Raw genomic sequence first — 16,275 nt, 5'->3', positions numbered from 1 at the left:
GCCATTACCTTGGTAAAGACCCGGGGTGCCGTGGACCATCCATATGGCAGCGTCTGAAACTGATAGTGACAGTTCTGTACCATAAACCTGAGGTACCCTTGGTGAGAAGGGTAAATTTGGACATGAAGGTAAGCATCCTTGATGTCCCGAGACATCATGTAGTCCTCTTCTTCCAGGTTCGCAATCACTGCTCTGAGTGACTCAATCTTGAATTTGAACCTCTGTATGTAAGTGTTCAAAGATTTTAGATTTAGAATCGGTCTCACCGATCCGTCCGGCTTCGGTACCACAACAGTGTGGAATAATACCCCGTTCCCTGTTGCAGGAGGGGTACCTATGATTATCACCTGCTGGGAATACAGCTTGTGAATGGCTTCCAAAACTGTCTCCCTGTCAGAAGGAGACATCGGTAAAGCCGACTTTAGGAAACGGCGAGGGGGAGACGTCTCGAATTCCAATTTGTACCCCTGAGATATCACCTGAAGGATCCAGGGGTCTACTTGCGAGTGAGCCCACTGCGCGCTGAAATTCATTGAGACGGGCCCCCACCGTGCCTGATTCTGCTTGTAAAGCCCCAGCGTCATACTGAGGGCTTGGCAGAGGCGGGAGAGGGTTTCTGTTCCTGGGAACTGGCTGATTTCTGCAGCCTTTTTCCTCTCCCTCTGTCACGGGGCAGAAATGAGGAACCTTTTGCCCGCTTGCCCACGAAAAGACTGCGCCTGATAATACGGCGTCTTCTCATGTTGAGAGGCGACCTGGGGTACAAACGTGGATTTCCCAGCTGTTGCCGTGGCCACCAGGTCTGAAAGACCGACCCCAAATAACTCCTCCCCTTAATAAGGCAATACTTCCAAATGCCGTTTGGAATCCGCATCACCTGACCACTGTCGTGTCCATAACCCTCTACTGTTAGAAATGGACAACGCACTTAGACTTGATGCCAGTCGGCAAATATTCCGCTGTGCATCACGCATATATAGAAATGCATCTTTTAAATGCTCTATAGGCAATAATATACTGTCCCTATCTAGGGTATCAATATTTTCAGTCAGGGAATCCGACCACGCCAACCCAGCACTGCACATCCAGGCTGAGGCGATTGCTGGTCGCAGTATAACACCAGTATGTGTGTAAATACCTTTTAGGATGCCCTCCTGCTTTCTATCAGCAGGATCCTTAAGGGCGGCCATCTCAGGAGAGGGTAGAGCCCTTGTTCTTACAAGCGTGTGAGCGCTTTATCCACCCTAGGGGGTGTTTCCCAACGCACCCTAACCTCTGGCGGGAAAGGATATAATGCCAATAACATTTTAGAAATTATCAGTTGTTATCGGGGGAAAACCACGCATCATCACACACCTCATTTAATATCTCAGATTCAGGAAAACTACAGGTAGTTTTTCCTCACCGAACATAATACCCCTTTTTGGTGGTACTCGTATTATCAGAAATGTGTAAAACATTTTTCATTGCCTCAATCATGTAACGTGTGGCCCTACTGGAAGTCACATTTGTCTCTTCACCGTCGACACTGGAGTCAGTATCCGTGTCGGCGTCTATAACTGCCATCTGAGGTAACGGGCGCTTTAGAGCCCCTGACGGCCTATGAGACGTCTGGACAGGCACAAGCTGAGTAGCCGGCTGTCTCATGTCAACCACTGTCTTTTATACAGAGCTGACACTGTTACGTCCTAAGTGGATGCTGGGGACTCCGTAAGGACCATGGGGATTATACCAAAGCTCCCAAACGGGCGGGAGAGTGCGGATGACTCTGCAGCACCAAATGAGAGAACTCCAGGTCCTCCTCAGCCAGGGTATCAAATTTGTAGAATTTTACAAACGTATTTGCTCCTGACCAAGTAGCTGCTCGGCAAAGTTGTAAAGCCGAGACCCCTCGGGCAGCCGCCCAAGATGAGCCCACCTTCCTTGTGGAATGGGCTTTTACAGATTTTGGCTGTGGCAGGCCTGCTACAGAATGTGCAAGCTGAATTGTACTACAAATCCAACGAGCAATAGTCTGCTTAGAAGCAGGAGCACCCAGCTTGTTGGGTGCATACAGAATAAACAACGAGTCAGATTTTCTGACTCCAGCCGTCCTGGAAACCTATATTTCCAGGGCTCTGACAACGTCCAGCAACTTGGAGTCCTCCAAGTCCCTAGTAGCCGCAGGCACCACAATAGGTTGATTCAGGTGAAACGCTGAAAACCACCTTAGGGAGAAACTGAGGACAAGTCCTCAATTCCGCCCTGTCCGAATGGAAAATCAGATGAGGGCTTTTACAGGATAAAGCCGCCAATTCTGACACGCACCTGGCCCAGGCCAGGGCCAACAGCATGACCACTTTCCATGTGAGATATTTTAACTCCACATATTTAAGTGGTTCAAACCAATGTGACTTTTGGAACCCAAAAACTACATTTAGATCCCAAGGTGCCACTGGAGGCACAAAAGGAGGCTGTATATACAGTACCCCTTTCACAAACGTCTGAACTTCAGGGACTGAAGCTAGTTCTTTTTGGAAGAAAATTGACAGGGCCGAAATTTGAACCTTAATGGACCTCCATTTCAGGCCCATAGACACTCCTGTTTGCAGGAAATGTAGGAATCGACCTAGTTGAAAATTCCTCCGTCGGGGCCTTACTGGCCTCGCACCACGCAACATATTTTCGCCAAATGCGGTGATAATGTTTTGCGGTTATATCTTTCCTGGCTTTGATCAGGATAGGGATGACTTCATCCGGAATGCCTTTTTCCTTCAGGATCCGGCGTTCAACCGCCCTGCCGTTAAATGCAGCCGCGGTAAGTCTTGGAACAGACAAGGTCCTTGCTGGAGCAGGTCCCTTCTTAGAGGTAGAGGCCACGGATCCTCCGTGAGCATCTCTTGAAGTTCCGGTTACCAAGTCCTTCTTGGCCAATCCGGAGCCACGAATATAGTGCTTACTCCTTCCATCTTATAATTCTCAGTACCTTGGTTATGAGAGGCAGAGGAGGGAACACATACACTGACTGGTACACCCACTGTGTTACCAGAGCGTCTACAGCTATTGCCTGAGGGTCCCTTGACCTGGCGCAATACTTGTCGAGTTTTATAAACATGTGGAAGACTTCTGGGTGAAGTCCCCACTCTCCCGGGTGGAGGTCGTCCACTCCCGGAATGAATACTGCTGACAGTGCTATCACATGATCTTCCGCCCAGCGAAGAATCCTTGCAGCTTCTGCCATTGCCCTTCTGCTTCTTGTGTCACCCTGTCTGTTTACGTGGGTGACTGCCGTGATGTTGTCCGAATGGATCAACTCCGGGTGACCTTGAAGCAGAGGTCTTGCTGAGCTTAGAGCATTGTAAATGGCCCTTAGCTTCAGGATATTTATGTGAAGTGATGTCTCCAGGCTTGACCATAAGCTCTGGAAATTCCTTCCCTGTGTGACTGCTCCCCAGCCTCGCAGGCTGGCATCCGTGGTCACCAGGACCCAGTCCTGAATGTGCGGCCCTCTAGAAGATGAGCACTCTGCAACCACCACAGGAGAGACACCCTTGTGCTTGGTGACAGGGTTATCCGCTGATGCATCTGAAGATGCGACCCGGACCATTTGTCCAGCAGGTCCCACTGGAAAGTTCTTGCGTGGAATCTGCCGCATGGGATTGCTTCATAGGAAGCCACCATTTTTCCCAGAACCATCTCATTGATGTACTGAGACTTGGCTCGGTTATAGGAGGTTCCAGACTAGCTCGGATAACTCCCTGACTTTCTCCTCCGGGAGAAACACCTTTTTCTGAACTGTGTCCAGGATCATCCCTAAGAACAGAAGACGAGTCGTCGGAATCAGCTGCGATTTTGGAATATTGAGAATTCAATCGTGCTGCCGCAACACTACCTGAGATAGTGCTACACCGACCTCCAACTGTTCCCTGGATCTTACCCTTATCAGGGAATCGTCCAAGTAAGGGATAACTAAAATTCCCTTCCTTCGAAGGAGTATCATCATTTCGGCCATTACCTTGGTAAAGACCCGGGGTGCCGTGGACCATCCATATGGCAGCGTCTGAAACTGATAGTGACAGTTCTGTACCATAAACCTGAGGTACCCTTGGTGAGAAGGGTAAATTTGGACATGAAGGTAAGCATCCTTGATGTCCCGAGACATCATGTAGTCCTCTTCTTCCAGGTTCGCAATCACTGCTCTGAGTGACTCAATCTTGAATTTGAACCTCTGTATGTAAGTGTTCAAAGATTTTAGATTTAGAATCGGTCTCACCGATCCGTCCGGCTTCGGTACCACAACAGTGTGGAATAATACCCCGTTCCCTGTTGCAGGAGGGGTACCTATGATTATCACCTGCTGGGAATACAGCTTGTGAATGGCTTCCAAAACTGTCTCCCTGTCAGAAGGAGACATCGGTAAAGCCGACTTTAGGAAACGGCGAGGGGGAGACGTCTCGAATTCCAATTTGTACCCCTGAGATATCACCTGAAGGATCCAGGGGTCTACTTGCGAGTGAGCCCACTGCGCGCTGAAATTCATTGAGACGGGCCCCCACCGTGCCTGATTCTGCTTGTAAAGCCCCAGCGTCATACTGAGGGCTTGGCAGAGGCGGGAGAGGGTTTCTGTTCCTGGGAACTGGCTGATTTCTGCAGCCTTTTTCCTCTCCCTCTGTCACGGGGCAGAAATGAGGAACCTTTTGCCCGCTTGCCCACGAAAAGACTGCGCCTGATAATACGGCATCTTCTCATGTTGAGAGGCGACCTGGAGTACAAACGTGGATTTCCCAGCTGTTGCCGTGGCCACCAGGTCTGAAAGACCGACCCCAAATAACTCCTCCCCTTAATAAGGCAATACTTCCAAATGCCGTTTGGAATCCGCATCACCTGACCACTGTCGTGTCCATAACCCTCTACTGTTAGAAATGGACAACACACTTAGACTTGATGCCAGTCGGCAAATATTCCGCTGTGCATCACGCATATATAGAAATGCATCTTTTAAATGCTCTATAGGCAATAATATACTGTCCCTATCTAGGGTATCAATATTTTCAGTCAGGGAATCCGACCACGCCAACCCAGCACTGCACATCCAGGCTGAGGCGATTGCTGGTCGCAGTATAACACCAGTATGTGTGTAAATACCTTTTAGGATGCCCTCCTGCTTTCTATCAGCAGGATCCTTAAGGGCGGCCATCTCAGGAGAGGGTAGAGCCCTTGTTCTTACAAGCGTGTGAGCGCTTTATCCACCCTAGGGGGTGTTTCCCAACGCACCCTAACCTCTGGCGGGAAAGGATATAATGCCAATAACATTTTAGAAATTATCAGTTATCGGGGGAAAACCACGCATCATCACACACCTCATTTAATATCTCAGATTCAGGAAAACTACAGGTAGTTTTTCCTCACCGAACATAATACCCCTTTTTGGTGGTACTCGTATTATCAGAAATGTGTAAAACATTTTTCATTGCCTCAATCATGTAACGTGTGGCCCTACTGGAAGTCACATTTGTCTCTTCACCGTCGACACTGGAGTCAGTATCCGTGTCGGCGTCTATATCTGCCATCTGAGGTAACGGGCGCTTTAGAGCCCCTGACGGCCTATGAGACGTCTGGACAGGCACAAGCTGAGTAGCCGGCTGTCTCATGTCAACCACTGTCTTTTATACAGAGCTGACACTGTTACTTAATTCCTTCCAACAGTTCATCCACTCAGGTGTCGCCCCCCTAGGGGGTGACATCACTATTACAGGCAATCTGCTCCGTCTCCACATCATTTTTCTCCTCATACATGTCGACACAAACGTACCGACATACAGCACACACACAGGGAATGCTCTGATAGAGGACAGGACCCCACTAGCCCATTGGGGAGACAGAGGGAGAGTTTGCCAGCACACACCAGAGCGCTATATATATATATACAGGGATAACCTTATATAAGTGTTTTTCCCTTTATAGCTGCTGTATCTTTAATACTGCGCGTAATTAGTGCCCCCCCTCTCTTTTTTAACCCTTTCTGTAGTATAGTGACTGCAGGGGAGAGCCAGGGAGCTTCCCTTCAACGGAGCTGTGAGGGAAAATGGCGCCAGTGTGCTGAGGAGATAAGGCCGCCGATAAGGGGGCGGAGCCTATCTCCTGTTTTTCTATGTATTTTGGCAGGGGTTAAATTCATCCATATAGCCCAGGAGCTATATGTGATGCATTTTTTGCCATCCAAGGTGTTTTATTGCGTCTCAGGGCGCCCCCCCCCCCCCCAGCGCCCTGCACCCTCAGTGACCGGAGTGTGAAGTGTGCTGAGAGCAATGGCGCACAGCTGCAGTGCTGTGCGCTACCTTGTTGAAGACAGGACGTCTTCTGCCGCCGATTTTCCGGACCTCTTCTGTCTCTGTAAGGGGGCCGGCGGCGCGGCTCTGGGACCCATCCATGGCTGGGCCTGTGATCGTCCCTCTGGAGCTAATGTCCAGTAGCCTAAGAAGCCCAATCCACTCTGCACGCAGGTGAGTTCGCTTCTTCTCCCGTTAGTCCCTCGATGCAGTGAGCCTGTTGCCAGCAGGTCTCACTGAAAATAAAAAACCTAAAACTAAACTTTTCACTAAGCAGCTCAGGAGAGCCACCTAGTGTGCACCCTTCTCGTTCGGGCACAAAAATCTAACTGAGGCTTGGAGGAGGGTCATGGGGGGAGGGGCCAGTGCACACCAGGTAGTCCTAAAGCTTTTACTTTTGTGCCCAGTCTCCTGCGGAGCCGCTATTCCCCATGGTCCTTACGGAGTCCCCAGCATCCACTTAGGACGTTAGAGAAATATACTTTCTTTTCTAGGAGCTCAGGAGAGCCCCTAGTGTGCATCCAGCTCAGCCGGGCACAAGATTCCAACTGAGGTCTGGAGGAGGGTCATAGTGGGAGGAGCCAGTGCACACCAGGTAGTCCTAAAGCTTTCTTTAGTTGTGCCCAGTCTCCTGCGGAGCCGCTATTCCCCATGGTCCTTACGGAGTTCCCAGCATCCACTAGGACGTCAGAGAAATATATTGTTATGAACAGTTGTGAAGGACAAATTGTGAGTTAAGTGGTTAATACAACTGCAGAATATTGTGACGTTTCATATGCACCCAGCATTATCTGCTTGTGTGGTCTTAAACCCCAGTATGGCCTAAAAAAAGTCTGCAGATATTAAACAAAAAAATATATGAATAGCGCTCCCCAATTGGGATAAATATCACCAAAGCGTAATGTCCATCAGATTCTTACAAGGACCTTGAAAGACTTTATGTTGAAACGCGTTGGTGGATCAAGGCAGAGACTGATACAGCGTGGAACCTTGAAGGGCAGAACAACTGGACCGTGGAGGAGTTACACCCGGGATTAACCCTTTCATGTGCAACACATGCCTTGTATAGGCCCACTCTGGTACGCAGTTACTCTGTATGGTGGTGGATAACTGATTGATTGTTATCATATGAATTTTTAAAGTTTTAGATTAAATGGAAAAATTGTTTTACGCTATGAGAGGCGTTTTTTCTAATCTCATTTGAGGTATCTTGGACGTCTATGTGAGAAGATATCAGAACGTGAATTATTGTCATCATTATTCCTTGCAAGAATCTGATGGACATTACGCTTTGGTGATATTTATCCCAATTGGGGAGCGCTATTCATATATTTTTTTGTTTCATATATGCACTTAGGTTTGTGGTAACCTGTTGAGTAGCTGCACCCCTTGCATTTCAGCGCAGTTGATATATTTCTCTGTTTGCAGATATTAAAGCATACAAAAGATTCAAATGGTGATGAGAGACTAGATGGGGGACCTCCGAGGGTATCTAACCATTAAGGAAGCCCACCTTTTGTGGGAGCCACTGCATCTCACATTATTAAAAGACTGCTAAACTTAAAATACAAGTTGCCTAATACAGAATAGTTACTATTAACAATCACAGACATGTATGATAAAGCTCCCATACTTGGAGATAACCAGTTGTTTTACATTGCAACGTTCTGTCATCAGCAATTTCAGGCCCACTGTTCTTCAATACACGTGAAAACATTAAGGGGGGGGGGGGGGGGGGGTATTTATTAAAGCTCATAGACAGATAAAATTGTGAGAAATAACATACCAGCAAATCAGCTTCTGCCTTACAATTTACAGGCTGTGTTTAAAAAATGCAGGCGCTGATTTGTTGGTACTTTACCTCTCACTATTTTATCTCTCTCCAAGCTTTGATAAATACCCCCCCCCCCCAACTCACTCAAGTATGGTGTGAAAGAGATGGGATCCTGAAGACAGAGTCTGAGTACCACTGTACTAAATTAATACATGTGAATGTTACTACAGGTTGAGTATCCCTTATCCAAAATGCTTGGGACCATAGGTATTTTGGATATGGGATTTTTCCGTATTTTGGAATAATTGCATACCATAATGAGATATCATGGCGATGGGACCTAAGTCTAAGCACAGAATGCATTTATGTTACATATACACCTTATACACACAGCCTGAAGGTCATTTTTGCCAATATTTTTTATAACTTTGTGCATTAAACAAAGTGTGTGTACATTCACACAATTAATTTATGTTTCATATACAGAATATACACACAGCCTGAAGGTCATTTAATACAATATTTTTAATAATTTTGTGTATTAAACAAAGTTTGTGTACATTGAGCCATCAGAAAACAAAGGTTTCACTATCTCACTCTCACTCAAAAAAGTCCGTATTTCGGAATATTCCGTATTTCGGAATATTTGGATATGGGATACTCAACCTGTATTAGATATTTTATATAGGACAGTTTGTTTTTTATTATTTAACTGTCTTTTAAGATTGGAGACATTCTTGGGTACATACAAAACTATTCTTCATTCCTTTTCTGCTATAGTAGAAAAACATACATTAATGAGAATATTCACACCGTTTCTAAGTATAGATTTAAAAACGTATAACCTGCAAGAGAACAGCATAGACAGCCCCATGGACACATTTATTTGCACAGCCTAGCAGAAAATAGTTGATTTTGCAGACATTAAAATTAGATAATGGGGTTAAAAGCGTGTATTTTTGTAAACGTTCTTTGCCATATCCACTTGTCCTAAAACTAGTTTAGAGCAATTACTATATTTTTTATGGGACAAATTTTGTGCCCTAGTTACACTATGGCTTAAGGGCTATACACACTAGAAGATATTTTTCAAAGATCTGAAAGATAATGACGATTGTGAACGATATATCGTTCGCATCGTCTAGTGTGTATGGCCCTCCAATCAACGTTAAGCGCACCCGCGCTCGTTGATTGGAGGTTGGCTGTGCTGCCTGCTCAATGTGAGCTATGTCATTTGTGACATCGCTCCTCACGGCATGTGTTACGGCGCCTCGATGAGCACAATGTGACATTGCTCACTTCCTCTCCAGCGGTTCCCTCCCCTTCAGTGGCTCCGTCCCCACCAGCGGCTTCATATCCGAGCCGCTGATCGCTCAGCGTCTCCGTCCACTGCCCCACCAATGAAGTTATAAACCCACTGTGCCACCAACCCACTGTGCCACCAACTTAATATAAAGTTAATTATAATGGGTTTAATAATAAGAATTTACTTACCGATAATTCTATTTCTCGTAGTCCGTAGTGGATGCTGGGAACTCCGTAAGGACCATGGGGAATAGCGGCTCCGCAGGAGACTGGGCACATCTAAAGAAAGCTTTAGGATCACCTGGTGTGCACTGGCTCCTCCCCCTATGACCCTCCTCCAAGCCTCAGTTAGGATACTGTGCCCGGACGAGCGTACACAATAAGGAAGGATTTTGAATCCCGGGTAAGACTCATACCAGCCACACCAATCACACTGTACAACTTGTGATCTGAACCCAGTTAACAGCATGATAATAGAGGAGCCTCTAGAAAAGATGGCTCACTACAACAATAACCCGAATTTTTTGGTAACAATAATTATGTACCAGTATTGCAGACAATCCGCACTTGGGATGGGCGCCCAGCATCCACTACGGACTACGAGAAATAGAATTATCGGTAAGTAAATTCTTATTTTCTCTGACGTCCTAGTGGATGCTGGGAACTCCGTAAGGACCATGGGGATTATACCAAAGCTCCCAAACGGGCGGGAGAGTGCGGATGACTCTGCAGCACCGAATGAGAGAACTCCAGGTCCTCCTCAGTCAAGATATCAAATTTGTAGAATTTTACAAACGTATTTGCTCCTGACCAAGTAACTGCTCGGCAAAGTTGTAAAGCCGAGACCCCTCGGGCAGCTGCCCAAGATGAGCCCACCTTCCTTGTGGAGTGGGCATTTTAAGATTTTTGGCTGTGGCAGGCCTGCCACAGAATGTGCAAGCTGAATTGTACTACAAATCCAACGAGCAATCGTCTGCTTAGAAGCAGAAGCACCCAGTTTGTTGGGTGCATACAGGATAAACAGCGAGTCAGATTTTCTGACTCCAGCCGTCCTGGAAACATGTATTTTCAGGGTCCTGACCACGTCAAGCAACTTGGAATCCTCCAAGTCCTTAGTAGCCGCAGGTACCACAATAGGTTGGTTCATGTGAAATGCAGAAACCACCTTAGGTAGAAAATTTGAGGACGAGTCCTCAATTCTGTCCTTTCAGAATGAACTATTAAGTAAGGGCTTTTATATGATAAAGCCGCCAATTCTGACACCCGCCTGGCTGAAACCAGGGCTAACTCGTCACTTCCATGTGAGATATTTTAAGTCCACAGTGGTGAGTGGTTCAAACCAATGTGACTTTAGGAAAACTCAACACAACATTGAGATCCCCAAGGTGCCACTGGAGGCACAAAAGGAGACTGTATATGCAGTACCCCTTTTACAAATGTCTGAACTTCAGGCACTGAAGCCAGTTCTTTTTGGAAGAAAATCGACAGGGCCGAAATTTGAACCTTAATGGACCCTAATTTTAGGCCCATAGACAGTCCTGTTTGCAGGAAATGGAGGAAACGACCCAGTTGAAATTCCTCTGTAGGGGCCTTCTTGGCCTCACCCCACGCAACATATTTTCGCCAAATGCGGTGATAATGTTTTGCGGTTACGTCTTTCCTGGCCTTGACCAGGGTAGGGATCTTCAGGATCCGGCGTTCAACCGCCATGCCGTCAAAACGCAGCCGCGGTAAGTCTTGGAACAGACAAGGCCCTTGCTGGAGCAGGTCCTTTCTTAGAGGTAGAGGCCACGGTTCGTCCGTGAGCATCTCTTGAAGTTCCGGATACCAAGTCCTTCTTGGCCAATCCGGAACCACGAGTATAGTTCTTACTCCTCTCCTTCTTATGATTCTCAGTACTTTTGGTATGAGGGGCAGAGGAGGGAACCCATACACTGACTGGTACACCCACGGTGTTACCAGAGCATCCACCGCTATTGCCTGAGGGTCCCTTGACCTGGCGCAATATCTGTCTAGTTTTTTGTTTAGACGGGACGCCATTATGTCCACCTTTTGTTTTTCCCAACGGTTTACAATCAGGTGGAAGACTTCTGGGTGAAGTCCCCACTCTCCCGGGTGAAGGTCGTGTCTGCTGAGGAAGTTTGCTTCCCAGTTGTCCACTCCCGGAATGAACACTGCTGACAGTGCTATCACATGATTTTCCGCCCAGCGAAAATCCTTGCAGCTTCTGCCATTGCCCTCCTGCTTCTCGTGCCGCCCTGTCTGTTTACGTGGGCGACTGACGTGATGTTGTCCGATTGGATCAATACCGCCTGACCCTGAAGCAGGGGTTTCGCTTGACTTAGGGCATTGTAAATGGCCCTTAGTTCCAGAATGTTTTTATGAAGAGATGTCTCCAGGCTTGACCATAAGCCCTGGAAATTCCTTCCCTGTGTGACTGCTCCCCAGCCTCGCAGGCTGGCATCCGTGGCCACCAGGACCCAGTCCCGAATGCCGAATCTGCGGCCCTCTAGAAGATGAGCACTCTGCAACCACCACAGGAGGGATACCCTTGTCCCTGGTGACAGGGTTATCCGCTGAAGCATCTGAAGATGCGACCCGGACCATTTGTCCAGAAGGTTCCACTGTGCGTGGAATCTGCCGAATGGGATTGCTTCGTAGGAAGCCACCATTTTTACCCAGAACCCTTGTGCATTGATGCACTGAGACTTGGTTCGGTTTTAGGAGGTTCCTGACTAGCTCGGATAACTCCCTGGCTTTCTCCTCCGGGAGAAGCACCTTCTTTCTGGACTATGTCCAGAATCATCCCTAGGAACAGAAGACAAGTCGTCGGAACCAGCTGCGATTTTTGGAATATTGAAAATCCAATCGTGCTGCCGCAACACTACCTGATATAGTGCTACACCGATCTCCAACTGTTCCCTGGATCTTACCCTTATCAGGGAATCGTCCAAGTAAAGGATAACCAAAATTCCCTTCCTTCGAAGGAATATCATCATTTCGGTCATTACTTCAGTAAAGACCCGGGGTGCCGTGGACCATCCCTACGGCAGCGTCCGAACTGATACAGTTCTGTACCATAACCTGAAATACCCTTGGTGAGAAGGGTAAATTTTGACATGAAGGTAAGCCTCCTTGATGTCCCGAGACATCATGTAGTCCCCTTCTTCCAGGTTTGCAATCACTGCTCTGAGTGACTCAATTTTGAATTTGAACCTCTGTATGCAAGTGTTCAAAGATTTTAGATTTTAGATTTTAAAATCGGTCTCACCGAGCCGTCTGGCTTCGGTACCACAATAGTGTGGAATAATACCCCGTTCCCTGTTGCAGGAGGGGTACCTTGATTATCACCTGCTGGGAATACAGCTTGTGAATGGCTTCCAAAACTGCCTCCCTGTCAGCGGGAGACGTCGGTAAAACAGACTTTTGGAAACGGCGAGGGGAATACGTCTCGAATTCCAATTTGTACCCCTGAAATATTATCTGAAGGATCCAGGGGTCTACTTGCGAGTGAGCCCACTGCGCACTGAAATTCATTGAGAACGGGACCCCACCGTGCCTGAATTTGTAAAGCCCTAGCGTCATACTGAGGGCTTGGCAGCGGCGGAAAAGGGTTTCTGTTCCTTGGAACTGGCTGATCTCTGCAGCCATTTTCCTCTCCCTCTGTCACGAGCAGAAAAGAGGAACCCTTTTGTCCGCTTGCCAACCAGGACTGCGCCTGATAATACGGCGTCTTATTTTGAGAGGCGACCTGGGGTACATCCCCTCTTTTAAGGCAATACTTCCAAATGCCGTTTGGAATCCGCATCACCTGACCACTTTACTGGAATAATTGGACAACGCACTTATACTTGATGCCAGTCGGCAAATATTCCGCTGTGCATCCTGCATATATAGAAATGCATCTTTTAATTGCTCTATAGGCAATAATATACTGTCCTTATCTAGGATATCATATTTCCAGTCAGGGAATCCGACCACGCCAACCCAGCACTGCACATCCAGGCTGAGGCGATTGCTGGTCGCAGGATAACACCAGTATGTGTGTAAATACATTTTAGGATACGCTCCTGCTTTCTATCAGCAGGATCCTTAAGGGCGGCCATCTCAGGAGAGGGTAGAGCCCTTGTTTTTACAAGCGTGTGAGCGCTTTATCCACCCTAGGGGGTGTTTCCCAATGCACCCTAACCTCTGGCGGGAAAAGGTATACTGCCAATAACTTTTTAGAAAATATCAATTGTTATCGGGGGGAAACCCACGCATCATCACACACCTCATTTTATTTCTCAGATTCAGGAAAACTACAGGAAGTTTTTCCTCACCAAACATAATACCCCTTTTTTTGGTGGTATTCATATTATCAGAAAAGTGTAAACTTTTTCCATTGCCTCAATCATGCAATGTGTGGCCCTATTGGAAATCACGGTTGTCTCTTCACCGTCGACACAGGAGTCAGTACCCCTGTCGGCGTCTGTATCTGAGGTAACGGCCGCTTTAGGGCCCCTGTATGAGACGTCTGGACATGCACAAGCTGAGTAGCCGGCTGTCTCATGTCAACCACTGTCTTTTATACAAAGCTGACACTGTCACGCAATTTCAACAGTACATCCACTCAGGTGTCGACCCCCTAGGGGGTGACAACACAATTTCAGACACTCTACTCCGTCTCCTTATCATTTTTCTCCTCATACATGTCGACACCAACGTACCGACACACAGCACACACACAGGGAATGCTCTGATAGAGGACAGGACCCCACTAGCCCTTTGGGGAGACAGAGGGAGAGTTTGCCAGCACACACCAGAGCGCTATATATATACAGGGATAACCTTATATAAGTGTTTTTCCCTTTATAGCTGCTGTATTGTTATATACTGCGCCTAATTTGTGCCCCCTTCTCTTTTTTAACCCCTTTCTGTAGTGTAGTGACTGCAGGGGAGAGCCAGGGAGCTTCCCTCAAACTGAGCTGTGAGGGAAAATGGCGCCAGTGTGCTGAGGAGATAAGGACGCCGAGAAAGGGGCGGAGCCTATCATCCTTTTTCTGTATGTTTTGGCAGGGGTTAAATGCATCCATATAGCCCAGGAGTTATATGTGATGCATTTATTTTAGCCATATAAGGTTTTTTTATCGATTTATTGCGTCTCAGGGCGCTGCCCCCCCCAGCGCCCTGCACCCTCAGTGACCGGAGTGTGAAGTGTGCTGAGAGCAATGGCGCACAGCTGCGGTGCTGTGCGCTACCTTATCTGAAGACAGGATCGTCTTCTGCTGCCGATTTTTCCGGACCTCTTCGCTCTTCTGGCTCTGTAAGGGGGACGGCGGCGCGGCTCCGGTGACCCATCCAGGCTGAACCTGTGATCGTCCCTCTGGAGCTAATGTCCAGTAGCCTAAGAAGCCCAATCCACTCTGCACGCAGGTGAGTTCGCTTCTTCTCCCCTTAGTCCCTCGATGCAGTGAGCCTGTTGCCAGCAGGTCTCACTGAAAATAATAAACCTAAACTAAAACTTTCACAAAGAGCTCAGGAGAGCCCCTAGTGTGCACCCTTCTCGTCGGGCACAGAAATCTAACTGAGGCTTGGAGGAGGGTCATAGGGGGAGGAGCCAGTGCACACCAGGTGATCCTAAAGCTTTCTTTAGATGTGCCCAGACTCCTGCGGAGCCGCTATTCCCCATGGTCCTTACAGAGTTCCCAGCATCCACTAGGACGTCAGAGAAATTATATATTACAGTGGGTTGGTGGTACAGTGGGTTTATAACTTCATTGGTGGGGCAGTGGACGGAGACGCTGAGCGGTCAGCGGCTCAGCTAGGTGCAGCACCCCTAGCAGCCTGAATGAAGGACAACAGCAGGGCATGCGTGTAGACAACGTTTCAATGCCTTTATTGCGGCATTGTCATCAGGTCTTTTATGCCGCAATAAAGGCATGGAAACGTTGTCTACACGCATGCCGTGCTGTTGTCCTTTACTCAAGCTGCTAGGAGTGCCGCACCTTTGGACTTTATGCGATTATTATTTGTTGAGGCACCCGGCGCAGTAACGCGGTCTTAATGGGAGAGCCGAGCACTCTGGTCTGTATATATTTTATATATATTGAACCCATTATAATTAATTTTTTATTAAGTTGGTGGCACAGTGGAAATTGTGGGCAGTGGGTGAAAAAAACTTCACTGGTTCCCCCTTCTACAGCCCTGCCCACACACCCAGAAATGCCTCCCCAACATTAAAATATGTAAAAAAGGTGCCAATTCCAAAGATATCTTTCAGATTGTTTGAAAAATTGCTTAAGGGCCCTACACACTAGAAGACATGACCAATGTGAAAGATGAACAATGTGGTAGATGAGCAATTTCCCTTGAACTTCCCAGAACCCTAATGGGCCCTACTCACTGGCCGAGGTGCCCGACGGCCGATACGGCCGACGAGCGACCCGGCGGCGGGGGGGGCAGTGACGGGGGGAGTGAAGCTTCTTCACTCCCCCCGTCACCCGGCTCCATAGACGTGCAGGCAAATATGGACGAGATCGTCCATATTGGCCTGCATGCACAGCCGACAGGAGACCAGCGATGAACGAGCGCGGGGACGCGCATCGTTCATCGCTTAAGTCTCCACACTGAAAGATATGAACGAGATCTCGTTCATTTATGAACGAGATCGTTCATATCTTTCAAAATATCGGCCAGTGTGTAGGGCCCATTACAAACGAAATTGAGTATACACACTAAAGGGCCCTACACACTGCGTGACCTGCCACCGATACGGCAGACGGGCGACCCAATGGCGGGGGGGGGGTGAAGTTTCTTCACTCCCCCCGTCACCCGGCTCCATAGCAGTGCATGCAAATATGTCCGAGATCGTCCATATTGGCCACATGCACAAGCGACAGGGCACCA

General features: G+C 47.8%; 1 protein-coding gene across 1 annotated transcript in view; it reads right to left on the bottom strand.

The window, feature by feature from the left end:
• Positions 1-16,275, bottom strand: part of PIK3CA (phosphatidylinositol-4,5-bisphosphate 3-kinase catalytic subunit alpha) — a 174,799-nt gene that overhangs the window by 123,737 nt on the left and 34,787 nt on the right. The window lies entirely within an intron of this gene.

The sequence above is a fragment of the Pseudophryne corroboree genome, chromosome 4 (genome assembly GCF_028390025.1).
Source record: "Pseudophryne corroboree isolate aPseCor3 chromosome 4, aPseCor3.hap2, whole genome shotgun sequence".
In the NCBI taxonomy this organism is placed as follows: Eukaryota; Metazoa; Chordata; class Amphibia; order Anura; family Myobatrachidae; genus Pseudophryne; species Pseudophryne corroboree.
The sequence above is the reverse complement of the archived record's forward strand: the minus strand, read 5'-3'. Positions and strand labels throughout refer to the sequence as shown.